The 26,882-nt window shown below is 46.5% G+C and overlaps 2 long non-coding RNA genes across 2 annotated transcripts in view; one reads left to right on the top strand and one right to left on the bottom strand.

Moving 5' to 3' along the window:
• LOC310909700 overlaps positions 1-26,882 on the top strand; it is a 534,801-nt gene that overhangs the window by 211,028 nt on the left and 296,891 nt on the right. The window lies entirely within an intron of this gene.
• On the bottom strand, positions 15,312-16,006 carry LOC310910047. The gene is made up of 2 exons (XR_014590240.1): positions 15,735-16,006; positions 15,312-15,656 (listed from the first exon to the last, which is right to left on the bottom strand). It is a non-coding gene; the product is annotated as an uncharacterized lncRNA (long non-coding RNA).

Here is a 26,882-nt window from a genome sequence, read left to right as displayed (position 1 = left end):
AAATCCATTCCCTGGTGGGTTCCAAGGCCGCCTCTCTGTGATTCTCTATTCTGGGGAGAAACCTCACAGAAAACTGGGAAAATCCATTCCCTGGTGGGTTCCAAGGCCGCCTCTCCATGATTCTCTATTCTGGGGAGAAACCTCACAGAAAACTGGGAAAATCCATTCCCTGGTGGGCTCCAAGGCCTTCTCTCTATGATTCTCCCCTTTTTTGGATGAAAACCTTGCAGGGAGCTGGACTTTGGAGACGTTCCTGAGTCTAATCCCCAAAATCTTTTTTACTCAACATTTTTTTGGATTTCCTCCTGGGAATGTGCCCAGTTTTGGGCTCTCCCAGCACAGCCGAGAGTTCCTGGACTGGGGAGGGCGGAGGGGCTGGAGAAGGTGCTGGGGAGGGTGAGGAGGACACGAGGAGATCCCTGGAGACCTTTGGGAAAAGCCCTGAGTGACCTGCCCTGACCTGACCCTGCCTGGAGCACCAGGATGGACGGGAGGTCCTGGATTATTCCAGGATTCTGGAATTCCAATCCTGGCCTTGAGGCCAAGGATTGCCGTCACCAGGAGGGATTGGAGGGAGATCCTCAAGGAAAAACGGATGAAAATGGGTTCTGCTCACATCGATGGGGTTCTCTTCTTTTAGTTTTTATTTTATTTTATTCCTATTATATTTTATCCAATTTTCCCTATTATTTCCTCTTTTTAATTTTTTTCTCTATTTTATTTCCCCTCTATTTTCTCCTTTTTTCCTAATTTTTTATTTCTCCTCTTTTTTTTTTTTCTGTTTTATTTTTCCCTCCTTTTTATTGTTTTCCTCTTTTACTTTTTCCTCTTTTTAGTTTTTCTCATTTTATTTTATTCCTATTTTAAATTTTATTTTACTACAATTTATTTTTCTTTTGCTTCATTTTACTGTACTTTATTTTTTATATTCCTATTTAATTTTATTCCTATTTTACTTTGGTTTGGTTTGGTTTTTTTCCCAGTTTTTGGTGTTGATTTTTTTTTATTCATTTTTATTTCCTTATTTGGATTAATTTCCCCGAGCTCTGGGATGCTCCAGGCCCTCGACAGGAATTTTGGGGCCATAAATGACTTTTTACAACCCATTTGAACCTCAGGCCAGGCCTCCAGGTGGGATAACCCCAGATGTCAGAATCTCCCTGACAATGAAGATCCACGGCCTCATTCCCACATTTTTTTTCAGGAATCGGGATGATTTCATTGTCCAAACTCTGGGCACAGAAAACGGCGGTGAAAATTCCTATCACTGTTCCCCAAAATTCCCAGCTTTATATCCAAATATTCCTTAATTTCTCCTTAATTGGAGAGAAGGGAGAAGGGAAGAAATTTGTTTTCCACACCCTCATGGAATGACTGCCAGCACGGAGAGCAATCCCTAAATCCCAAGGAATTGTGGATTCTCCATCCCTGGAAGAGTCCAAGGCCAGGTTGGATAAAGCTTGGAGCAACCTGGGACAGTGGGAGGAGTCCCCTCATGGAATGAGCTGATCCCTAAATTCCCTTCCAACCTGAGCCATTCTGCAATTCCATAAATCCATGCCTGGATTTTCCTGGATTTCCTTCCCTGAACCCCTTCCCATGCTCGAGGCACGCTCGGCATCATGTTGTGCCTCCTGCCTGGATCCAACCCATCCCCACTCCAAGAATGATTCCCAAGAGCTCTCCAGACCATTTTTAAACGTCTCCAGGAGCAGAATTCCCAGCCCAGCCCCGGGGGAAGGGCGGATGTTCCCCAATCCGAGAGGTCGGAATGTTCCCCCCGACGACCCCGCGCTCATTTTTCCATCCCTTAATCCCATTTTTTGATTCCTGGTTATTCCCCAGCCGGTCTGACCCAAACAATTCCTCCCTCTCCAGGATATTTCTGTCCACACGGACAGACAGTCGTCCTCCTTTCCCTGTTTTCCAGCCAAAATATCCATTTTTAGCTTTTCTCCTCAAAACTCCATCCTCCCGAGCCACTTCATTCTGTCCCACTTGGACTTGCTTCTCTCCAAGAATTCCGAGGTGACAGGGAGCACGTCGAATCCCCTTGAGGAGGAGGAGCTTGACAGAAAAAAAACTTTATTTATGGGAAAATCCCTCTTTTTTTTTTTATAAATAAAGGGGGTGGAAACGGGGGATTTGGTGTTCCCTGTGAGACCTGGCTCGTGTCATCCAAATATTCCACGGAATGCAGGCGCCGGGAACAGCCAAGGGGCGATGATGTCCTGCTGGGTTATTTTTGTCCACGGTACGACAGAGAGACAAATGGGGGATGAGGAGGAAGGGTTGAGGCCCAGGAAAAACAAGGATAAAGGAACCCCAAAAATTCCCTCTCTGATGGCACAACCTGTGCCGTGTCCTGATGGAGAAAAATCCCGGAGTCTTTATCCCATTTCCTTCAGGATCTTTTTGCTGCCTAAAAAGCAAAGGAAGTTTCTGTCCCGAGGCAAGGCTGGTGTTCACCTCCTTTGGAAGGGTTTGCCAATCCAGGGCTGAGAAAACTTTCTCCAAAGTTTCCTTAAAAAGTAGGAAGAGCAAAGTTAGGAAGAGGAGAAGTTGTGGATTCCCATCCCTGGGAATGTCCAAGGCCAGGTTGGATATTGGGGCTTGGATCCACCTGGGATAGTGGGAAATGTCCTTGGCCTATGGCAGTGGGTAGAATTAAATCCCATCCCTCCAACCCCAAACCATCCCGTGAAAACCCAAACCACTGGATTTTGGAGTATCGTGGTCGGGCCCTGAGAGAAACCAGGAAAATAAATATTGTTGGGAATGCTGTGCCGTGGGAATTCAGAGGAAAGTCATCTGCACGTGTAGCTGGGACAAGGAATCCACATTTTAGGAGAAATTCTAGGAGAGATCCATGTTTTAGGAAAAGGATACGGAAGGGGATCCGTGTTTTAGGAGAAGATCTATGAGGGATCCATGTTTTAGGAGAAATTCAGAAGGGGATCCATGTTTTAGGAGAAATTCTGGAAGGGATCCATGTTTTAGGAATAACTCTGGAAGGGGATCCGTGTTTTAGGAGAAGATCTATGAGGAATCCATGTTTTAGGAGAAATTCAGAAGACGATCCATGTTTTGGAAGAAATTTGGAAGGGGATCCATGTTTTAGGAGAAATTCAGAGGGGGATCCATGTTTTAGGAGAAGATCTGGAAGGGGATCCATGTTTTAGGAGAAATTCAGAAGGGGATCCATGTTTTAGGAGAAATTTGGAAGGGGATCCATGTTTTAGGAGAAATTCGGAAGGGGATCCATGTTTTAGGAGAAATTTGGAAGGGGATCCCTGTTTTATGAGAAGCTCTAGGAGGGATCCAGGTTTTCAGCCCACCCAAACCATCCTGTGCCACTCCAAACCCTCGCTTTCCCCACAGATAAATCAAACACTGATGAGCTGAGGGTGATTCTGCCTCTGGAGAGCCGGAATTTCTCCTTTCCCGACCTTTCCAAACCCTTTTTGCTCCCGCAGAGCTCCAGGAGAGTTTGGATCCCGCTCCCAGCAATACCCAGGGTGGGAATTTTTGGGATGCCTGTGCAGGGAAGGAGTTGGATCCATGATCCTGGTGATTCCTGATCCTTCTCGAGATATTCCATGACCTCCCCACACTGCTGTGAGAGGACAGAGGATTGAAACCCTGAGAAGATGGAGAAATTCCCTATTTCTGGAGTGATTCTTTCACAGGAATTCCGAGTGTTTTAAAATGGTTTTAAATCATGGCAGAGCTCACGTAGCAGGAACAGCTTTGTCCCAAAACTGCAGCTTTTTTTTTTTTTTTTTGCAGCTCAACCCATCCGAAAAATTCCTCTTCAGATTTAGAACGAAACCTCTCATTTCGCTCCTCCAGCCTGGTTTAAAAATAGGGAAACAACGGCCTGTCCTAAAAATAGGGAGACAAACATTTTTCTAAAAAAAAAAAGAAAAAAAATCAGCTTTTTCTTTTTTTAAAATTTATATCTGTTCTTGCTGCCCAGGCCCTGGATCAGCAAGGAATTTCTCCTTTGTGCACATCCCATCTTTATTCCCGTCTCCTGCTGCCTCCAAGGAATTGGGCCCTGGATCCAGTGGGAATTTGGGAAATGATGAGGGAGCAGCTGGGAAAGCTGGGATGAAAAGGAGCTCCATGCCCTGGGAAACACCTGTGGAATGGTCTAAAATCCACTAGGAATTAATTCACAGTGGGATGGGGGAGGGAAAAGTGGGAAAACTCATGGGTTGATATAAAGATAAAGGAAAGGAAAGGAAAGGAAAGGAAAGGAAAGGAAAGGAAAGGAAAGGAAAGGAAAGGAAAGGAAAGGAAAGGAAAGGAAAGGAAAGGAAAGGAAAGGAAAGGAAAGGAAAGGAAAGGAAAGGAAAGGAAAGGAAAGGAAAGGAAAGGAAAGGAAAGGAAAGGAAAGGAAAGGAAAGGAAAGGAAAGGAAAGGAAAGGAAAGGAAAGGAAAGGAAAGGAAAGGAAAGGAAAGGAAAGGAAAGGAAAGGAAAGGAAAGGAAAGGAAAATCCATGTGAAAAAAGAAAACAAGGAATTCATTCCCAGTGTCTCATCCCAGGCAGGTGTTTCTCCATCCCTGGGCAAACCAGGCTCCATCCCAAAACTGACGACCTGGGAAGACAAAATGCTGTCACTTGGAATGTCCCCACACTCCTTCTTTTCCCCCCAGGTTGATCTGCTGATATCCCATGTTCTGGAGCATCCCTGTGGCCACGGGTGCATTCCCGGCCTCTTCACCAGGATGAGGAGCAGGAAAGTTTCGGGACCTGCAAAAGCACTTCCCAAAAACTAACAGAACCATCCCCATGTTTCCAACACCAAATCCAGCCCAAATCCCAAACACAGCCCCATTCCAGCTCCCGGGAGGAATATTTACACCATCCCAGCCAAGCTGGCACATCCCAAATTCCGCTTTTCCTCGCAGAGCACAGCTGGGAGGCAGCAGGAGGAGGTGGGATAACATCGGCTCCCCAAAGGAGCTGCTGCTGCTGCTGCCAAGAGCAAAAATCCTGGGAGCTCTCCCAGATGGAGCCCCCGTTCCAGGGGCTGGATCCAGGCCTGTGTTGTTCCTCTCCCACCCACCGGAGTGGAGCAGATGGGTTTGAGCTCCTGTGGAACTCCTGGAGTGAAAAAGTGGGATTTTTTTTTTTTTTTTTTTTTTTTTTTTCTTCAGCTCTTCCAAGGAAACTTCGCTTCTTCCTGGCACGGAGACATCCGTGGGCACGGAGTGATAGGAGAAGTGGGAACAGATCCAAGGTGGAAGAGGATGGGGATAGATGGGATATTGGGAAAGAATTGATCCCTGGGAGGGTGAGAATCTGGAATTCCCACATTTGCTGGGGCTGCCCCTGGATCCCTGGGAATGCCCAAGGCCAGGTTGGGATAGTGGGATGGTGGAATTTTCCCTGCCCATGGATGGGATGGGATGGGTTGAATTTTCCAGCCCTTTCCCACCCAAACCATTCCATGACTCCATGAGTGTCGGGATAAGATGCTCCCCTGAGCCTGACCCTGTTTTGGGATGAAGGAGGACAATTCCCACGTCATAAAAGGCAGAATAAATAATGGATCAAACACTGGCCTTCTCACCCAGCTGTCAACCAAAAAAATGGAAATTTTCTTTCCCTTTTTCCCTGGAAACAAAGGGAAAACTGCAACCCAGACAAGCCCTTCTCCTCCCAACTCTCCCTGACATTTATTTGGCCTTTCCAGGATATTTTTTTGCAGTGCCCAGAGTCACTCTGGAATGTTTGATTTGGGATAAAGTGGCCACAAGTGAATTTTTGAGGAAAAAGAGTTGTGGGGATTCCTGGAAATTCCTTCTGGCACGAGGAGTTCGGGTCAGGAATTGTGAAATTAATCAAGGAAGGGTTTTTTTGGGAGGGGAGAATTTGCATCATTTTCATTATCACCTCTGCTCCTCTGAGCATTCATGGCAAATCCAGGGGATTTTCCAGGAAATTCCCAGGACTCCAAATTCCTCTGATAACAACTGGACGTGGCATTTACTGCTAATTTGATTAATTAAATCAACTAAATTGATTAGGGTGATGTTGGATCAAAGGCTGGATTTGATTTGAGGCCTTTTCCAGCTTTTCCAATTCCATTCTGTGATTCCATGAAGATCCAGCTCATCTGGGCCCTGCCCAGGATATTCCCTGCAGAATTCCATTCTAATCCTGATTTTATTTTTATTTTTTTTTTTTGTAATCAATCCCTCCACTACAATTCCCACCCCCTTGATGACAAACAGAAAACCCCCATCAGTGCCCCAAAATTCCTTCTGAGGGTTTTTTTATTCCCGATTTTTAAATTTTTTTTTGTCCTGGTGTTCCAGCTACTGTTCATCCCCCGAGGAATAAATAGGATTCAAGTAATAAATAATAATAACAGCTCCTGAAACTTGTGGCATTTCCATTTATTTCCTGCTTTTGCACTGATTTAATCCCCTCTCCCCCTCCTCTTTCTCTGTAAAAATAGAATTCCGAGCTCCAGGCCTGGGAAAATCCAAACCCCTCCCTGCATTCCCACAAATTGGAGATTTTTCTCCCTCCTCCATCACTTTTCTCTTTTCTTTTTAGGTTTTTTTGGGTTTTTTTTTTTTTGGTTTTGGGGTTTTTTTTGCACTGGACATGAATTGGGAGATTCAGGGTGAATCGGGGTTGGAAAGGAAGGGAAATGAGGAAGCAAAAGGGGAAAAAAAATAAAATCCACCACAGGAGAAGCCACTGAATTCTTCCCTGTTCCAGCTTCTCCTTTGAATTGGATACACTCCCCCTTTTCTTTAATAAGAAATAAAAATAAAATAAAGGATTAATAAGGAATAAAAATAAAATAATTTTTTTTCTTAGGGCTCGATGGGAAAGTTTGGATGAAACAATTTTTCTTACAGGTCACTGTCAGCTCACGCCCCAGAACTTTTCATTTTGTTGTTCCTACCCCCTTTTATTCCCTTTTTTTATTTTTCTTTTCCATCTTTTTTTTTTTCCTTTCCCCCACCCCTTTTAAAAATTCTTCTTTTCCATCATTTTTCCCTTCCCCCCTTTTTAAAAATTATTTTCCCTATTTTTTCCCTTTCCCCCTCTTTTTTTAATTCTTCTTTTCCATCATTTTTTCCCTTTTCCCCCTTTTTAAAATTCTTCTTTTCCATCACTCTTTTCCCTTTCTCCCTGTTTTTAAATTCTTTTCCATAGTTTTTTTTTCCTTTTTCTCCCCTTTTTTAAATTCTTTTTTAACGTATTTTTTTCCCTGTGTTTTAATGAGGAGTTTGGAACTGGGAAACGAGCTGCTGGAACCGGAAAATGGGGAATTTGGAACTGGGAATGAGTTGCTGGAACTGGGAAATACTGAGGTGATGTGTGAATATCCCAGTGGCAAATCCCAGCAAATGAGTTTGGAGCTGGGAATGAGCTGTTGGATCTGGAAAATGGAGGGTTCAGAACTGGGAATGATCTATTGGAACTGGGAAATGAGGAGTTTGGAACTGGGTTTGAGCTGCTGGAACCGGGAAATGGGTTTGGAACTGGGAATGAGATTTGGAATTCAAAATGAGAAGTTTAGAATGGGCTTGAACTGTTGGAACTGGAAAATGGGGGATTTGGAACTGGGAATGAGCTGTTGGAATGGGAAAATGAGGAATTTGAACTGGGAACGAGCTGTTGGAACTGGAAAATGAGGAGTTTGGAATGGGTTTGAGCTGTTGGAACCGGAAAATGAGGAGTTTTGAACTGGGAATGAGCTGCTGGAACTGGGAAATGAGGAGTTTTGAACTGGGAATGAGCTGCTGGAACTGGGAAATGAGGAGTTTGGGATGGGTTTGAGCTGCTGGAACCAGAAAATGGGGCGTTTGGAACTGGGAATGAGCTGCTGGAACTGGGAAGTGAGGAGTTTGGAACTGGGAAACAAGCTGTTGGAACTGGGAAATGAGTTTGGGATGGGTTTGAGCTGCTGGAACCAGAAAATGGGGAGTTTGGAACAGGATTTGAGCTGCTGGAACTGGAAAACGCTCAGGTGATGTGTGAATATCCCAGCAGCAAATCCCAGCAAAGCTCTGGATGTTCCTGGACGGCTCAGGGCTAAATTTATCCTCCTGGCACATTTTTCCACGGAAAGCAAAGCTTTGGAGAGTGGGAGAGGCAGGGATGGGACATCCAGACCTCCCCACACCGAGACAGGGACAGCTGGAATCTCCTCACTGGGATTTTCCTCCTTTCCTGGTGGAGCTGCACCTTCCCAACCTTTCCCAAAAAAAATTCCCGGCCCTGGAGCGGAGCTGCCCAGGAAGTTTTGGAGTTTCTGGTTTGTCTGGAGCTCCAGTCAAGCCCTGCCTTGACCTCCTTGGCCCCAATTCCTGGTGTCCAGCCAGTTCCTTCCCTTGGGCCCCGCCCAGGGTTCTCTGCCCAAAATCAGGGATGGTTTTCCAGCTTGGCCAGAGGAAGAGCTTGGAGTGCCCAAAGCTGGAGCAAACTGGGACAACTGGGAATGTTCTGGGAGCAGGATGGGGAAAGGATTTGTCGGGGGAGACAATAAAACAGGGAAGTCCCTTTTTTTTGGATTTTTTTTTTTTTTTTTTTTTTTTTTTAATTTTCTGGGAAATTGTGGCGGTTTCTGGAGCTGGGTTTGAGCAGGAGGTTCTTTCTTGGATTTCTTCCTCCTCCATTTAATGGGATTTATCCCTGATTTTTTGGGATACATTTAACAGGATTTATCCCCAATTTTTTGGGGGCTGCTGGCATGTTTAACTGGATTTATCCTGATTTTTTGGAGCTGCTGGCACATTTAACGGGATTTATCCCGATTTTTCAGGGGGCTGCTGGCACGTTTAATGGGATTTATTCCCAATTTTTTGGGGCTACTGGCACATTTAATGGGACTTATCCCAATTTTTTGGGATACATTTAACGGGATTTATCCCGATTTTTCGGGGGGCTGCTGGTACATTTAACGGGATTTATCCCAATTTTTTGGGGGACTGCTGGCCCATTTAATGGGATTTATTCCCAATTTTTTGGGGCCACTGGCACGTTTAATGGGATTTATGCCTGATTTTTTGGGATACATTTAACGGGATTTATCCCGATTTTTTGGGGCTACTGGCACATTTAATGGGATTTATCCCAATTTTTTGGGATACATTTAACGGGATTTATCCCTGATTTTTTGGGACACATTTAACGGAATTTATCCCGATTTTTTGGGGCTGCTGGCCCATTTAATGGGATTTATTCCCAATTTTTTGGGGCTACTAGGACATTTAATGGGATTTATGCCTGATTTTTTGGGATACATTTAACGGGATTTATCCCGATTTTTTGGGGGGCTGCTGGTACATTTAACGGGATTTATCCCTATATTTTTCGGGGGACTGCTGGCCCATTTAATGGGATTTATTCCAAATTTTTTGGGGTTGCTGGTACATTTAACTGGATTTATTCCCTATTTTGGGGGGGGCTACTGGCACATTTAACGGGATTTATCCCAATTTTTCGGGGGACTGCTGGCACATTTAATGGGATTTATTCCAAATTTTTTGGGGCTACTGGCACATTTAATGGGATTTATCCCAATTTTTGGGATACATTTAACGGGATTTATCCCAATTTTTCGGGGGACTGCTGGCCCATTTAATGGGATTTATTCCCTATTTTTGGAGGGGCTGCTGGCACATTTAACAGGATTTATCCCGATCTTTTGGGGCTACTGAGACATTTAATGGGATTTATGCCCGATTTTTTGGGATACATTTAACGGGATTTATCCCGATTTTTTGGGGGGCTGCTGGTACATTTAACGGGATTTATCCCAATTTTTCGGGGGACTGCTGGCCCATTTAATGGGATTTATTCCCAATTTTTTGGGGTTGCTGGTACATTTAACTGGATTTATTCCCTATTTTGGGGGGGGCTACTGGCACATTTAACGGGATTTATCCCCATTTTTCGGGGGACTGCTGGCCCATTTAATGGGATTTATTCCCGATTTTTTGGGGCTACTGGCACGTTTAATGGGATTTATGCCTGATTTTTTGGGATACATTTAATGGGATTTATCCCTGATTTTTTGGGGCTACTGGCGCATTTAATGGGATTTATTCCCTATTTTTTGGGATACATTTAACGGGATTTATCCCTGATTTTTTGGGACACATTTAACGGAATTTATCCCGATTTTTTGGGGCTGCTGGCACTTTTAATGGGATTTATTCCCAATTTTTTGGGGCTACTGGGACATTTAATGGGATTTATGCCCGATTTTTTGGGATACATTTAACGGGATTTACCCTGATTTTTTGGGGGGCTGCTGGCACATTTAACTGGATTTATTCCCTATTTTTGGGGGGGCTGCTGGCACATTTAACGGGATTTATCCCCATTTTTTGGGGCTACTGGCACGTTTAATGGGATTTATCCCTATTTTTTGCGATACATTTAATGGGATTTATCCCTGATTTTTTGGGACACATTTAACGGGATTTATCCCGATTTTTTGGGGCTGCTGGCACTTTTAATGGGATTTATTCCCAATTTTTTGGGGCTACTGGGACATTTAATGGGATTTATGCCTGATTTTTTGGGATACATTTAACGGGATTTATCCCAATTTTTCGGGGGACTGCTGGCACATTTAATGGGATTTATTCCCTATTTTTGGAGGGGCTGCTGGCACATTTAACAGGATTTATCCCGATCTTTTGGGGCTACTGAGACATTTAATGGGATTTATGCCCGATTTTTTGGGATACATTTAACGGGATTTATCCCAATTTTTCAGGGGACTGCTGGCCCATTTAATGGGATTTATTCCCAATTTTTTGGGGTTGCTGGTACATTTAACTGGATTTATTCCCTATTTTGGGGGGGGCTACTGGCACATTTAACGGGATTTATCCCAATTTTTCGGGGGACTGCTGGCCCATTTAATGGGATTTATTCCCAATTTTTTGGGGCTACTGGCACGTTTAATGGGATTTATCCCAATTTTTTGCGATACATTTAATGGGATTTATCCCTGATTTTTTGGGACACATTTAACGGGATTTATCTCGATTTTTTGGGGCTGCTGGCACATTTAACTGGATTTATCCCCAGATTTTTTTGGGGAAACTGGGCCGAGGGTAAGACCCTTGAAGGGCGATTTTAGGGGGGAAAACAAGGGGATTCTCGTGTCCCCCGGGCACATCCCAAAGCACAGTCAGGGCACTGCAGGCAGAGCCCAGGGGCTGCTCTTGCTCTCAGTCATTTCCCAGCAGTGCCAACAGCTCCTTTGGGGCCGGGCCTGAGCACTCTGGACTTTGGGACGGTGACTCATCGTCCCCTTCGCGTCCAGAGCCGTTTTCATCCGGGATCGTGGCCTGGCTGAGCCACAGAAATCTTCCCTTCCCAGGAGCCGGAGGAAGGGGAAAAGGTTTTTAACTGAGGTTTGGTGGTGTCCTCTGAGAGGCTGGTTTTGGGGATTCTGGGATTTTTGTTGGAGGTTTTTCAAGAGTCCCTTTTTCCCCAGGGTTGTGACACTTTCCTCCTCTACAGCCCTGGGGATGCTGCTGACAACAGAGCCAGAAATTCCTGGGCCTGGCATCCAAATATTCCAAAAAATTTTGTTCCCAACAAAAAGGTGGAGTTTTGTCTGAGCCTTGTCACTGCAGAGGGTTGTTGTGGTGGAACAGTGGTGGTGGATTTTGGGGAAGGGGAGGTGGATAAAATTAAAATGAAAATCGGATCTAATTAAAATCATTAAAATCAGATTGGAGCAGATGGCAGGAAGGGCTTTGCTCCAGGGGTGGGGAGGGGCTGGGATGGAATTCCCACATTTTCTGGGGCTGCCCCTGGATCCCTGGGAATGTCCCAGGCCAGGTTGGATCCACCTGGGATGGTGGGAATTGTCTCTGCCCATGGATGGGGTGGGGCTGGACAAACTTTAAATTATTTTCCAAACATTTCTATGATTCCATGGAATTCCTTTCATCAACCTGGGATAGTGGGAGGCATCCAGGGAGTTGGATGTGATGGGATTTACAGCCCATTCCCAACAAACCACCCCACATTTCCATGATTTAACCCAGCAGCCACATCCCCTCATTCCCTGTCCAACATCCCAATCCCTGGGATCACACAATTCCCATCATTGGCTCCTTGGAATGACCTGGCAGAGCCAAGGGGAGTCCTGCTCCTCCTCCCTTCCCTGCAGGCACCAACCCCTCAGCTCTGGGTGCTCATCTGTAGAAATTTCCGTGAATGGCAGGGACAAGGAACTCTGCAGGGCTGAGATGTTCTAGAAACACGGGGGTTTATTATTCCAAGGGTGGTGGGTAAAGAGGGATTTGCCTTCAGCCACCAGCAAAGCCCCAAAGAGAGAATGGGGAGAGAGAGAGAAGAGAACTGAGGGGTAGAAACGGGGTAGAAACAGGGGAAAAAATGTGGGGAGAAAACAGGAGCAAGGGAGGTGAGAGAGAGGAGAGGGGATGGGCCAAGAGAAGAGAGGTAGGGGAAGAGGGGTGAGAGGGCCAGAGAAGAGACTGACCCCCTTGTTCCAATCCATTCCATCTCTTTTTGTGTTGAATATCCTCATTTACAGCGACCAACCCATGCGAGATACAAAACCTACAGACTTTTCATGCAGCCTGTGAGAACTACTACATCACCATGTCATTTTATATTCCAAACTCTAAAGACTCCTTTTCTTATCTGTTTTCTCCCCGGTGCCTTTGGCAGGGTGGAAAGGCAAAACATTCCTGACTCCTTTTGTTTTCCTGTCCTTCAGCCCATCTCCAGCTCATCCCCGTTTTCCTGCCTGCCATGGTCACATCTCAAAACTGGCTGAAATTTCTATTTCCCTCACAGGTTTAACATCTGCACTATTTCTCACCATGCAGTCATATCCATAAGCCTTTCCTGTGCCATCTTTCCCAACACCCATCCCTGAGGATGAGCTCAGTTTCCACTCATCTGGGAAGGGTTTTTGTCCCCGTGGCTGGAGATGGAGCGTGTCCTCCCACCAGGGAGCCGGGACGGGGACAGACTCTTGGCACAGCCGAGGAAATTCCTCTTTCCAGTAGCAAAAGGTCGGGACACAGCACGGACGTGGCCGGTCCCGTCCCAGCAGGGGAAAAAAGCTTTTTATGGAAAGGCCTTTTCCTGCTGTCCTCAGGGGAAAAGCCTTTCGGAACACCCCGATGGAAAAGAGGCAGGAGTGGGAGATTCCGGACATTTCTTTATTTCCCGCTGGGCCTCTCCAGGGAATCCTGTGGAAGGAGGGAGCCGGTTCCAGCCTCCTGCTGTCCCAGATCTCCCATCTCAGCCAGCTCAGGGTGACCTCTGGGTGACACTCAAAGCCACAAGCCTAAAAATAAAAAAGGGACCACAGGCTTAAAAAAAAAAAAATAAAAATAAAAAAGGAGAGCTGCTCCTTTCCTCCTCTCCGTCACCAGGAATGCCAAACAACGTCCCGGCCTTCCAAGGAAACCAGACCCGGCCACCTTTAGCAGGGAACAAGAGGGGAAGGCTGAGGACACGGCCACGAGGGCTGGCCGTGGTTAACCTCGCTCCAACCCCAGGAAATTCCAGCAAAACCCTAAAACAAATCCCATGGCCGGCACTGTTTGCTCCCCTGGGGGAAGACGGGAATAGAATCCAGAGCTCCTGGGAAGGGAGGGGAGGGAAGGGAAAGGGGATGGCCACGGGATGTTCTGGTTGTGGTTCTGTGTGGGCTGAACTGGAGATGAGACAAGGGAAAAAATGGGACTGGGGCACTGAGTCCCTGTGGAAATCCAGAGAGGGGGAAAATGCTGCATTTCCATGGATCCGTAGGGATGTGTGAGGTGGCTGGAGCCTCCTGGGAGAGAATGGATCCACCTGGAGCCCAGGGTCAGAGATTCCAGAGGTTTCCTGTCTCTGCTCCTGGTTATTTGGGTGGCCTAACCCCGGCAGGGCCGCGGGTTGAAGGCTCTGGATGGAGCGTTTGTGTGATGGGAAAAGTGGGAATGGCTCCAAACTGGAAAACAGGAGGTTTGGGCAGGAATTGCTGCCTGGGAGGGTGGGGAGGGGCTGGGCTGGAATTCCCACATTTGCTGGGGCTGCCCCTGGATCCCTGGGAATGTCCAAGGCCAGGTTGGATCCACCTGGGACAGTGGGAATTGTCCCTGCTCATGGGTGGGGGATGGCACTGGATGGTCCCATCCATCCCAAACCATTCCATGATTTTCTGGTGTCACCCTGGATCCCTGGCAGTGTCCAAGGCCAGGTTGGATCCACTTGGGACAGTGGGAGATGTCCCTGCCCATGGCAAGGGTTGGAAGGAGATGAGATTTGAAGTCCTTTCCAACCCAACCCACTTCAGGATTCTGGAGCCAGGCTGGGAGAGCTGGGAATGTTCCCCTGGAGAAGGGAAAAGTGCAGGGAATGCTCCGAGTCCCTGAAGGGGAAAACTCCAGGAGAGCTGGAGAGGGACTGGGGCCAAGGGCTGCAGGGACAGGACACAGGGAATGGATCCCACTGGGAAAGGGGACATTGGGCTGGGATCTTGGGCAGGAATTGCTGGGAATGGAATTCCCACATTTGCTGGGGCTGCCCCTGGATCCCTGGGAATGTCCAAGGCCAGGTTGGATCCACCTGGGACAGTGGAATTGTCCCCGCCCATGGATGGGGGTGGCACTGGATGGTCCCATCCATCCCAAACCATTCCATGATTTTCTGCTGTTCCCGAACATGTCAGCACTCCTCGGCTTTGCTGCCAGCCCCTGCAGCTGCAGCTCCATCTGCCAGCCTGGAAAAGGAGTCCAAAAATCCAATCAATCCAACCCCAAAGATGTTCCCACTTCCCTTCATCCATAACAAGATTTGTCCTTCCTGAAAAAAAAAAAAAAAAACTGATTCCCCCCAAAAAACCCAAAAACCCCTCCATTTATTAACGGAACCAAATTGACACTAATTAATGATTCACTACTAATTAATGATTAACCACACTAGAGCCCCTCCAGGACTCAATGAAATGCAGGAGGGAACAAAGAGCTCCAAGGATGGACCAGGAGATTCCTGTAAAATCCTTTCAGCTCCGTTCATTCCAAAGGTTTCAGGGGAGAATTCCAGGCAGATGCATTTTCTCCCCTGGCAGAGCATTCCCTAATTAATCCTATTTCCCATTAAAGCAAATAATTAATTGGCCGCAAACCCCGATTGGATTTGTTTGTCCTTTTCTCTCCCCATTACAAATTAACATGTCCCGAAACGCAATTATTTGGTTTATTTATAATTAAGAGCTGCTAAATCCTTGGCTGTTTCAGCAGTTCATAATTCCGGCTCTATATCCCTGTAATTTCAGTGCTATTTCAGTCTCCCTGCTTCTATTCTCTGCTTTTTATTCCTTTTTTTTTTTTTTTTTTTTTTGTACTTTTTTATTCCATTTTTTTCTGTACTTTTTATTCCATTTTTTTTCCCTGTACTTTTTATTCCATTTTTTTCCTGTACTTTTTATTCCATTTTTTTCTGTACTTTTTATTCCATTTTTTTCCTGTACTTTTTATTCCTTTTTTTTTTCCTGTACTTTTTATTCCATTTTTTTTCCCTGTACTTTTTATTCCATTTTTTTCCTGTACTTTTTATTCCATTTTTTCCCTGTACTTTTTATTCCATTTTTTTTCCCTGTACTTTTTATTCCATTTTTTTCCTGTACTTTTTATTCTATTTTTTTCTGTACTTTTTATTCCATTTTTTCCTGTACTTTTTATTCCTTTTTTTTTTTTCCTGTACTTTTTATTCCATATTTTTTCCTGTACTTTTTTATTCCATTTTTTTGTTCTGTACTTTTTATTCCACGATTTTTATTCCCTTGCTCTTAATTCCATGAAAATGGAGGAATGCAGGGGCAAGCAGAAATAAAAAGTAATTTTAGGATAACTCCAAATTTTCCAGAGGAGTTTCCTGATGGGATGATCCCAAAAATGACATTGGGACCATGGAGTCACCTCCATGTGACACTGGGTGGATAATTCCAGTGGGAATCACCCTCTCCACCTCCTTCCTTTCCCTTTTATCCACCTCATGTCTCCCACTTCCTTTTCCACGGATTCACTGGAGAAATCCATCCCTGTAGGAGCATCCGTGACTTACAGGGACAAGGGAACTCTGCAGAGCTGAGATATTCTGGAATATGTGGGTTTATTGTGAGGGTTGTGGGTAGAAAGGGCTTTTTGCCTTCAGCCACCAGCCTGGGCTGGAGGGAACCCCAAAGAGAGAATGAGAGAGAGCAAGAGGGTTTGGGCTGAGGAGAGGGGAGAGAGAGAGCAAGGGGCAGGGAAAAGAGAGAAGGGGGAAGAGCAGGGAAAAGAGAGAGGGAAAAGAGCAGGGAAAAGAGCAGGGAAAAGAGAGAGGGGAAAAGAGAACAGGGAAAAGAGCAGGAAAAAGAGAGCAGGGAAAAGAGAGAAGGGAAAAGAGAGAAGGGAAAAGAGAGAAGGGAAAAGAGAGCAGGGAAAAGAGAGAAGGGAAAAGAGAGAGGGAAAAGAGAGCAGGGGGAAAAGAGAGAGGGAAAAGAGAGCAGGGAAAAGAGAGAAGGGAAAAGAGAGAGGGGAAAAGAGAGAAGGGAAAAGAGAGCAGGGAAAAGAGAGAAGGGAAAAGAGAGAAGGGAAAAGAGAGAAGGGAAAAGAGAGCAGGGAAAAGAGAGAAGGGAAAAGAGAGAGGGAAAAGAGAGCAGGGGGAAAAGAGAGAGGGAAAAGAGAGCAGGGAAAAGAGAGAAGGGAAAAGAGAGAGGGAAAAGAGAGCAGGGAAAAGAGAGAAGGGAAAAGAGAGAGGGAAAAGAGAGAAGGGAAAAGAGAGAGGGAAAAGAGAGCAGGGGGAAAAGAGAGAGGGAAAAGAGAGCAGGGGGAAGAGCAGGGAAAAGAGAGCAGGGAAAAGAGAGAGGGAAAAGAGAGAAGGGAAAAGAGAGAGGGAAAAGAGAGAAGGGAAAAGAGAGAGGGAAAAGAACAGGGAAAAGAGAGAGGGAAAAGAGAGTGAGGTCCAGAGACAGAGCGAAGAGCCAAGAGCGTGAGCTCCTGGTTCCAATCCATTCTATCTCCTTTTGTGATGAATATTCTAATTTACAGTGACCAACCAACACAAGACACAAAATCCTATAGAATCTCCACACAGCCTGTGAGAACTGCTACATTACCATGTGTTATATTTTAAACTCTAAAAACTCCTCTTTAGACTTTTCTGTTTTGCTGCATTGACCTTTGGCTCCCTCAGCCAGCAGAACAGTCTCGTTCAATTAAAAGGGATTCAATTAAAACAATAATTGTTCAATCCAAAGGGATTCTCCTCCAGCTGGCCAGGCTGTTGTCTTTAGGTTATACAGTAATTAAGACTCTGTATCCTACAACTCAAAGCCAGCTTTCATTTCTATTTCAATTACAGGTTTCATATTTCCAGAATCTTTTGCTAAATAATCATATTGATAAGGTTTCCCTGATTCATCTTTCCCAACACATCCGTTCCTGATCCCAGCTGGAGTTTGCAGAGAGCTGTGACAGATAATGAGTGTTCCATTATCCAGGCTTGGAATAACCTCCCATTCCCCACACCTGGAATGAGATCCAGGAGATCCCTGGGGCTGGTCAGCATTTCCAGATCCTGTGCTGGGGCAATTCCCAGGAGTTTTTCCACCATCTCTGCCTGTCCAGGAATTCCATTGGCATTTCCATCCTCACTCCATGGGTAGCTCCCCCTCCAGTTCCTGTTGCTCCTGAGGGATTTGAGGGAACACCACTTCCATTTCCAGCTGGGGTGGTGATGCACAGGCTTGTAGTTTTGGGTTCCGTGCCTGAGGTGTTTTGGTTTTCTGAAATTCTTTTCCCAGGGAATTTTCTGTAAACAGGAGAACTAGTTTTGTACCTTTGTTATTCATTCCTTTCCCCAGGAGGGACTTCTCCTTGCTGTCCCTCTGCTCTGACCAATGGGAGTGAAGAGGTTTGTCTTTGTTTCATCAATCCGATTGGTCTGGGTAAAATAATATAAAAGGGAGACACATCCCAAAAATAAAAGAGTCATTTTCAGCCTTCTGGGGTCAGTCTGTGTCCTTGTGGTGTAAAACAGCATCAAAGGGGTGACACCAAAATGGGAGAGAGGATCCCAAAGAGGGGAGGGAAAAGCCCTAAAAAGGGACCTTTAGAGGTGAAGGGGTGGAGCCCTGGTTTGTGCCTGAGGTGTTTTGGTTTTCTGAAATTCTTTTCCCAGGGAATTTTCTGTAAACAGAAGAAATGGTTTTATAAACTGTAACTGTTATTCATTCCTTTCCCTAGGAAGGACTTCTCCTTGCTGTCCCTCTGCTCTGACCAATGGGAGTGAAGAGGTTTGTCTGTGTGTCACCAATCAAACTGGTCTGGGTAAAATAATATAAAAGGGAGACACATCCCAAAAATAAAGGAGTCACTTTCAGCCTCCTGAATGTCAGAGTCTGTGTCCTTGTGGTGTAAAACAGCATCACAGTCTCATGGATCAAAGCCTGTGGATAGCTGGAAAACCGGGATCAGCCAAGCAAAATGTCCTACGGACTTAGACCGAGCCTCACCACCACCTCTCCAGATAAAGGGAAAAACGGTTGGGAGGGAATCTTGGAATTTTGTCTCAAGGATAGACTCCATAGCCTGTGACTCATGAAGGGGAACGACACATTCCCCAACCTTTGGAGCTCAGCCCTGCCAATATTTTAATGGGAGAGGTTGATTTCCCTGGGACAGCTCTGCCTCCGAGTGAACCCCAGATCCTTTTCCCCAGAGACAGGCTGGCAATTCCAAGGAGACAGCAATTCCAAGGAGACAGGCTGGCAATTCCAAGGAGACAGCAATTCCAAGGAGACAGCAATTCCAAGGAGACAGCAATTCCAAGGAGACAGGCTGGCAATTCCAAGGAGACAGCAATTCCAAGGAGACAGCAATTCCAAGGAGACAGCAATTCCAAGGAGACAGGCTGGCAATTCCAAGGAGACAGCAATTCCAAGGAGACAGCAATTCCAAGGAAACAGCAATTCCAAGGAAACAGCAATCCCAAGGAGAAAGCAATCCCAAGGAGACAGGCTGGCAATTCCAAGGAGACAGCAATTCCAAGGAGACAGCAATTCCAAGGAGACAGCAATCCCAAGGAGACAGCAATTCCAAGGAGACAGCAATTCCAAGGAGACAGCAATCCCAAGGAGACAGCAATTCCAAGGAGACAGCAATTCCAAGGAGACAGCAATCCCAAGCAATCATCCCGCCGGGAGCCAGATGTCTGGGGCAGATTAGGTGATTCAGCAGCTGCAGGGAAGCCCAGAGAAGGAACCCGGGCTCAGACACCCTGAGCTGGAATCTGGATGAAGTTATCCCAGGGTGACACCGCTCCGCCCCACAAATGATGCCGCTGGCAGAGTCTGTCCTTATTTTCCATGGGAAATGAGGCCTCATTTCCCCCCTATTTTCCGTGAAAATGAGAAAAATGAGGAATTTCACTTTTCTGTGATTTTTTTTGATGTGTCGGCACTCCCCAGCCATCCCCAGAGGATTTCCCAGGGAATTTTGTGGTGTTTCCTCTCCTTGGTGACCTTGGGAGGTGGAACAGCTTCATGGAGACTTTATGGGACATCAGGAAGGGACTGGGACATCTCCTCCCACCCCACAGAGGGATTTATCCAGTTGGAGCTGGTGGTTCCCAAAAATTCACTGGGATCAGCTCTTCTCCACAGGTTGATTTTTTTTGCAGGAAATCAAAGGGATGAATTCAGAGAAGAAGCCAAATATTGGATCATCTTGAGCTTGGAAAACTGGTCTGGAGTGAGATCCTGAAATCATGGAATGGTTTGGGTGGGAAGGACCTTAAAGCTCAGCAGCTGGAGCTGGTGGTTCCCAAAAATTCACTGGGATCAGCTCTTCTCCATGGGTTGATTTTTTGCAGGAAATCAAAGGGATGAAGTCAGAGAAGAATCCAAATATTGGATCATCTTGAGAAAAGATGAGAAACTGGTCTGGTGTGAGATCCTGGAATCATGGAATGGTTTGGGTGGGAAGGACCTTAAAGCCGACCTGAGTTTGAGAAGGCACAAAGATTCCTTGGGCAAAGTTTGCCCTGTGGACACAGGAAACTCCAGGGAAACTCCAGGAAAAGTCCTGCTCCTAAATTAGGTCATAAATTATGGGACCACTCAGACAGAGGAAGCCAAAAAAAAGCAGGAAAGTTTTCCCAGCCCGTTGTAGGATGAGGTGCTGGGAATCCATTGTGTTCATCTGTACCAGAATTTTATCAGTAAAGCTTGGAATTGGGGGATCATTTTGGAGCTAAAAGCAGTTTTCCCCCTCTGCATTTCCCTTAAAAAAAATGTGATTTCTCAAAAAAAAAATCTGTTTCTGCTCTCCTTTTATCACCAAATTCTCAATAAAACCCCAGAGTGCCAAAGAAGAGCAGAAGAAGATCAGCACAATTTAGCAATTACAAACCACGGAACAATGACCACCCCATGGATTTGAATCCAAAAGATTTTTAGGGTCCTTCCCAATCCAAGTCAATCTGGGATTTTCCCGGACAAAATCCACCAAAGAGAAGAGTTTTGGGCATTTCTCTGCCAATATTTTCAGGAAAACCAAACGAGGGGAGGATTTCTGTGCCCATGCAGAAATTTTAATCTTTTTAAAATCGTTTAATCTGTGGAAAGCTTCGTTTCTGACTCTTTCAGGCCTCAAGGAATTCCAAAAGCCACTCGTTCCAGCCTGAAGGAATTCAAAAGCCACCTGTTCCAGCCCCAATGAAATACCAAAGCCATCCTTTCAAATCCAAAGGAATTCCAAAATCCAGCCTTTTCCAATTCTCAAGCAATTCCAAAACCCATCCTTTCTACCCTCAAGGAATTCCAAAACCCGTCCTTTCCAATCCTCAAGGAATTCCATAAGCCATTCTCTCAAACCCCAGTGGAATTCAAAATCCACCCTTTTCCAACCCTCAAGGAATTCCAAAAAACATCTTTTCCATCCTTGAGGAATTCCAAAACCCATCCTTTCCAATCTTCAAGGAATTCCAAAACCCGTCCTTTCAAACCCTCGAGGAATTCCATAAGCCATCCTCTCAAACCCCAATGAAATTCAAAATCCACCCCTTTCCAATCCCAATGAATTCCAAAATCCACCCTTTTCCAAGCCTCAAGGAATTCCAAAACCCATCCTTTCCAACTCTTAAGGAATTAAAAAAAACATCCTTTCAAACCCTCAAGGAATTCCAAAAAACGTCCTTTCCACTCTTGAGGAATTCCATGAGCCACCCTCTCAAACCCCAATGAAATTCAAAATCCACCCTTTTCCAATCCTCAAGGAATTCCAAACCCCATCCTTGATTTCCTTCCTCGAGCAGTCCCGAAGCCATTCCAGCCCCCCAAATCATCCTTTCAAACCCCCACCTGAGGGATAAAAAGGTGAGGCTTTAAAATCCCTCTTCCCAAGCATCGAGCCAGAAAAAATCTGGAAAAACTGGGAATTTCCGGAGGTGGATTATCCCACTGCTGAGTCCACCCTCTTCCCAGACATCCCTTGGTTACAAGATCACCCCAAAAACGCGCCGGGAACGTTTTCCGGGCTCTCCACGGATAACCAGGAGCTGAATCCCCACGGGAGCTCGTTTAGGAACGACTGAGGCCGTTCCCAAATGGGGATTCCATTTGGGAAATCAAACTCATGGATGGCTCCTCTTTCCAGCCCTGGCCGAGGCCGTGGTTTTCCGTGGAGGAGGAGGGACAGACCTTTGGAACAATCTCCACAGATGGGAATTCATCGGGGTTTGTTTTCTCAAGGCACAAAATCCTTTTAAAGTCACGAGGGCCCGGGAGGGGTGGGGAGAACGGGGGGGATTTTTTTGGGGGCTATTTTTGGTCTGGAGAGGAACAGTTCCGAACTCATTCCAATGCCATTAAGTGAGCGCTTGGAAAGGCCAAAAAAAAAAAGCCCTTTTGGACTTTTCCACTCGGTGACACTTGGAAGAAGCAGAAGGGGAGGAAATGAAAGGGTGTCCCCTCCCCTGCTCCGGAAATTCCCTTCAATCCCACCCTGTCCCAGGATCCACGGAGCCCGCAGCGTTTTGGGAAATCTAAGTGGAATTTGCTGCTTTTTTTTGGAGTTTAATTGTAGGATGGATAAGGGATCTCCTCTGCTGGACATTCCCTCACCTCCCTAAATCCAGCTGGGAATTGAGGTGGGAATCCAACCACCCACATTCCAGGGGCAGGGAGCGAGGATCTGATCCAGCTTCAAACACCCACCTGCCCCATCCAATAAACTTCAGGAATATTTTCCCTCAAAACAGGGCTCTCCTTGGATGCTTTGAAGAGGCTGATCCAAATTCCAGGCTGCTCCCGACAAATCCTCTTCCTATGGATCCTGAGGGAATGTTTTCCATAACCACACCCATAAATGGAAAACTGGATCTCTCCAGGTGTGTCCCATTTTTATGGAGAAACTTCCATTGACCTTGGGAGCTGGAATATCTTCATGGGACATCAGGCGGGGGCTGGGGCATCTTCTCCCACCCCACAGTGGGATTTATCCATTGGAGAGTGCTCAGCAGCTGATGGTTCCCAAATATTCACTGGGATAAACTCTTCTCCATGGGGTGAGTTTGTATCCCAACCTTCCTCCTCCTCTTCCTCCTGCAGGAAATTGAGGGTGTGGAAAAGTCAAGGGATGCAGTCAGGGAAGAAGCCAAATATTGGATCATCTTGAGCTTGGGAAACTGGTCTGGTGTGAGATCCTGGAATCATGGAATGGTTTGGGTGGGAAGGAACTTAAATCCCATCCCATTCCCATCCCATCCATGGGAAGGGACAATTCCCCAATCTCAGGTGGATCCAGCCTGGCCTTGGACATTCCCAGGGATCCAGGGGCAGCCCCAGCAAATGTGGGAATTCCAGCCCAGCAATTCCTGCCCAAGATCCCAGCCCAATGTCCCCTTTCCCAGTGGGATCCATTCCCTGTGTCCTGTCCCTGCAGCCCTTGGCCCCAGTCCCTCTCCAGCTCTCCTGGAGTTTTCCCCTTCAGGGACTCGGAGCATTCCCTGCACTTTTCCCTTCCCATCCCATTCCCACCCCATCCATGGACAGGGACACCTCCCACCATCCCAGGTTGTTCCAAATTCTGTCCAGCCTGGCCTTGGACAATTCCAGGAATGGCTGGTGAGTTTGTGGGAGGCTTTCTTTGGAGCAGAAAGAGTGGAAAGAAAAGAAAACAAACAAACAAAAAAAAACCCAAACCAAACCAAAACAAAAACAAACAAACAAACAAAAAACACAACAACAACAAAAAAACCCCAACCAAACAAACAAAAAAATCCCAACAACCAAAACAAACAAACAAACAAAATAAACACCCAAAAAACCCCCCCAAACAAACAAACAAATAAACAACAAAAAAAATAACAAAAACCACCCAACTCATAAGCCACAATTCCAGCCTCAAAATCGTTCTGTTTTTTGTTGTTTGTTTGTTTGTTTGTTTGTTTGTTTTTACCATCTTTCTTGAAGGCTTCTCCATGAAAATAAATGTGAGCATCATTCCCACACCCATCCTCATGGGTTTTTTTGAACCAAGACGATATAAAACGTGTGACATAATTATCTGATATAATAACAATTTGATATAATTAGCTGATAGAATTGGATAACAAAGAGCACCAAAAATCTCCTCATATCCAAGAAATTCAACCTCCTACAAAAGCCAGGCAAGAAAATCCCACCCAGGCAATCCCTGCTCCCACCACAACTCCCAGATAATTAATGGAATTCGCTTCCCAGATTCTCCCAACCTGTTTTTAACACCTGGAGCACCCCTGGACTGAACAACCTCAGATTTATTGCCTGGATGATCCGACATCTCCCAAGAAAAAACATGGAAAACACGACCCATGGAAGCTCCAACAGAAGCTGAGAGATCCCGGCCTCTCTTCCCAATTATTTTTATTTTTTTTCCCGATCTGTGGCTTGAGGCAAAACCCTTTTGGGAGCATTTCCACTGTCAACGGGAGATCCATCCATCCATCCATCCATCCCATCAGATCTCCCTGGAATTCCCAGGGAAATCTCCCGGAGGTTGATTTTTCCCGTTTTTCCCATTTTTTTTTTGGCGGATAATTGCCGGGTGAGTGACCCCGTGTTGGGGCCGCGCCGCCATGGCCGGGAGGCCCTTCCACACGTTTGGAGCTCGCGCTTCCTGACATCTGGTTCCAATCCCTTCCCTGCTCCTGCTGCCGGAATTCCAGCGGCCTCTTTACCTGGGCAAAGGTGCCAGGAATCCGGAATTCCCCTTTGGAATTCCCTCCGCGGCTGTTCTCGTCCCAAACTCATCCTTCATCCCAAATCCGTCACTCCAGATCTGGTGTTTCAGGCTCTGCCCCTCCTATCTGTGGCTGTGTCCTATCTCAGAGGTGGAGAAATTTATTAAATTAAAAAAAATATATATTAATTTAATTAGGGTTTTTTTGTTGCCTGTTTGGTTCCCATCTCCCCTGGATTAGTGGGATTTCCCTGGATCTGAGCAGGATCCAACACCCTCCGTGCAGAGGAACCAGCAAAGCCTCAAACAAGACAAATCTGGGAATTTTGGGGACTTCAATCCCTCCTTTCTGCAGCTCTGTCCTATCTTGGAGGTGGAGAAATTAATTAAAATTAATGGATGATTAATCAAATTTTTTGGTGCCTGTTTGATTCCCATCTCCACTGGATTAGTGGGATTTTCCAGGATCTGAGCAGGATCCAACACCCTCCGTGCAGAGGCACCAGCAAAGCCTCAAACAAGACAAATCTGGGAATTTTGGAGGACTTTAATCCCATCCATCAGCTCCAAACAGCCTGGAGAAATTCGAGGATCCAAAATTCCTCAACCACCATCCTGGGGGGATCAGATCCAGGATGGGATCCGTGTTTTTCCCGAGCCCAGGGAATCACACACAGGGACACGAGGCAGGGAACCAAAACCGTGTCGATTTTTCCACAAAAAAACCCCACATCTCTTTCTTCTGTTTTTTTTCCCACCTCGACCCAACCTAAAACAAATTCCAGCTGCTCCTCCCACCCCGTTGACTCCACTTTTTTTCAGCCATGACCTAAAAATCCCCATATTTTTTGCTGTTTGGAGTGTGAAGGAATGACAAAACCCAATTCCTTCTCCTTCTGCTGACCCATCTGCTCCTCCTGTTTAGCCTCGGGTGATGCCTCCCACATTCCCAGTGGGAATTCCTCCAGAGGGAATCCATACTCAGCCACCAAAAAATTCCCCACGGGTTGGAAAATGTGATCCGTGCAACCCCAGGAACAAATCCAGGATTTCCTGGAAGGTGGAATCCCCTCAATCCTCCAAGTGGGATTTTTCCCATCCCAGCAGAGCCCAAAATGATTCCCAGCTCCAGGGCAAGGGGATGTTCCCATTATCCAGAGCTGTTGGTGGTCACAGCCAGGTTTCATCCCAAATTTTCCCACCGTGGAGCCGCTGTGGAATTTTGGGAAGAGGGGCTGGAGAATTGGGATTGTTCCTGGAAAGCTCAAGAGTGATCCTGCCTCTCACTTGAACTCTGGGATTTTCTGGGAAGTGCTTTTGCCACCTCATTCCTTTATCCTGCCACTGTTGGGATAATCTTGAGCTCAGTTTTTCCGTCTGGACACTCGGGATAATTGCAAAGCCCGTTTCTCTAACAAGGTGTTTCCAATTCCCCTGTGGAATCGCAGAGCTCCTGGATTTTGGGGGCTGTTTGGAGATTCATTGGATGCCAAATCCAAAATCCCTGCCCAGGAAAATGAAGTGTTGGAGAACCGGGAGGGAGGATTTCAAGTTTTCCTTTTTAATGGTTGGATTTCCTCAGCACCTGCTGAACCCAAACTGGAATTTTGGGGTTTTGGAATTTTCCTCTGGATCCCATCCAGCCACAGCCTCTGGAAGTGGGGCTGAGGGATATCCCTGAGCTCCGAGTCCAGATTCCTGCTCTTCCAGGGATCAGATGGAAAGGTGGATATCCCCATCCAGCCCAAATTCCTGCTCGGCCTCCTGGGCCGGGACAGACTTTTCCAGGAAGGAAAAAAGGGTGGGATGGAGTGGAAACAGAGACTTGGATTTACCCAGAGGAGAAAGGGATGAGGGGAAGGGAAAGAGAGAAGCTCCAGGTCCAGTCTGTGCGTGGAAAAACTTCCCAAATCTCCTGCTGTGTGAAAATCGAGTTTTTCCGAGCAACTGGAAGGGATTTTTTGCAGTTGGACGAGCTCCCACATCCCCAAATCTCTCCACTCAACACGGATCCCTTCGGGAAGCGTCTCCTCTTCCAGAGCCACTCCTGGGCTGACTCACATCCATCCCACACGCTCCTCCAAAACCATGGAAAAGCCTCCCGGGAATGCCGCGGGCGCCCTTTGGCACAGCTGGCTCCGGCTGCTGCTGCTCCAGTGCCCGGCTGCCCTCGGAGCCCGCGAGATTTTGGGACGTTGGGATGGAGGGGGAGCTGCAGGAGCAGCACAGGGAGGATATTTTGGGATGTTGGCCTGAGCCAGGCCAGGGATGTTTTCCTTGGATACGGGATGGGTTGAGGCCGGAGCTGGGACCTGCAAGGCAGCACAGCCATGGAATGTGCCAGATCCCCACGCCCGGAGAGACACAGGAGATGGGGATTTGGGGATGGGGAATTCTGGGGATGGGGAATTCTGAGGATGGGGAATTCTGGGGATGGGACAACAGTCCACAGGAGATGGGGATTTGGGGATGGGGAATTCTGGGGATGGGGAATTCTGGGGATGGGACAACAGTCCACAGGAGATGGGGATTTGGGGATGGGGAATTCTGAGGATGGGGCAACGATCCATAGGAGATGGGGAATTTTGTGGGATGGGGAATTTTGGGGATGGGACAATGACCCACAGGAGATAAGGAATTTTGGAGA

Source organism: Zosterops lateralis, assembly GCF_965231275.1.
Source record: "Zosterops lateralis genome assembly, chromosome: 5".
In the NCBI taxonomy this organism is placed as follows: Eukaryota; Metazoa; Chordata; class Aves; order Passeriformes; family Zosteropidae; genus Zosterops; species Zosterops lateralis.
The sequence above is the reverse complement of the archived record's forward strand: the minus strand, read 5'-3'. Positions and strand labels throughout refer to the sequence as shown.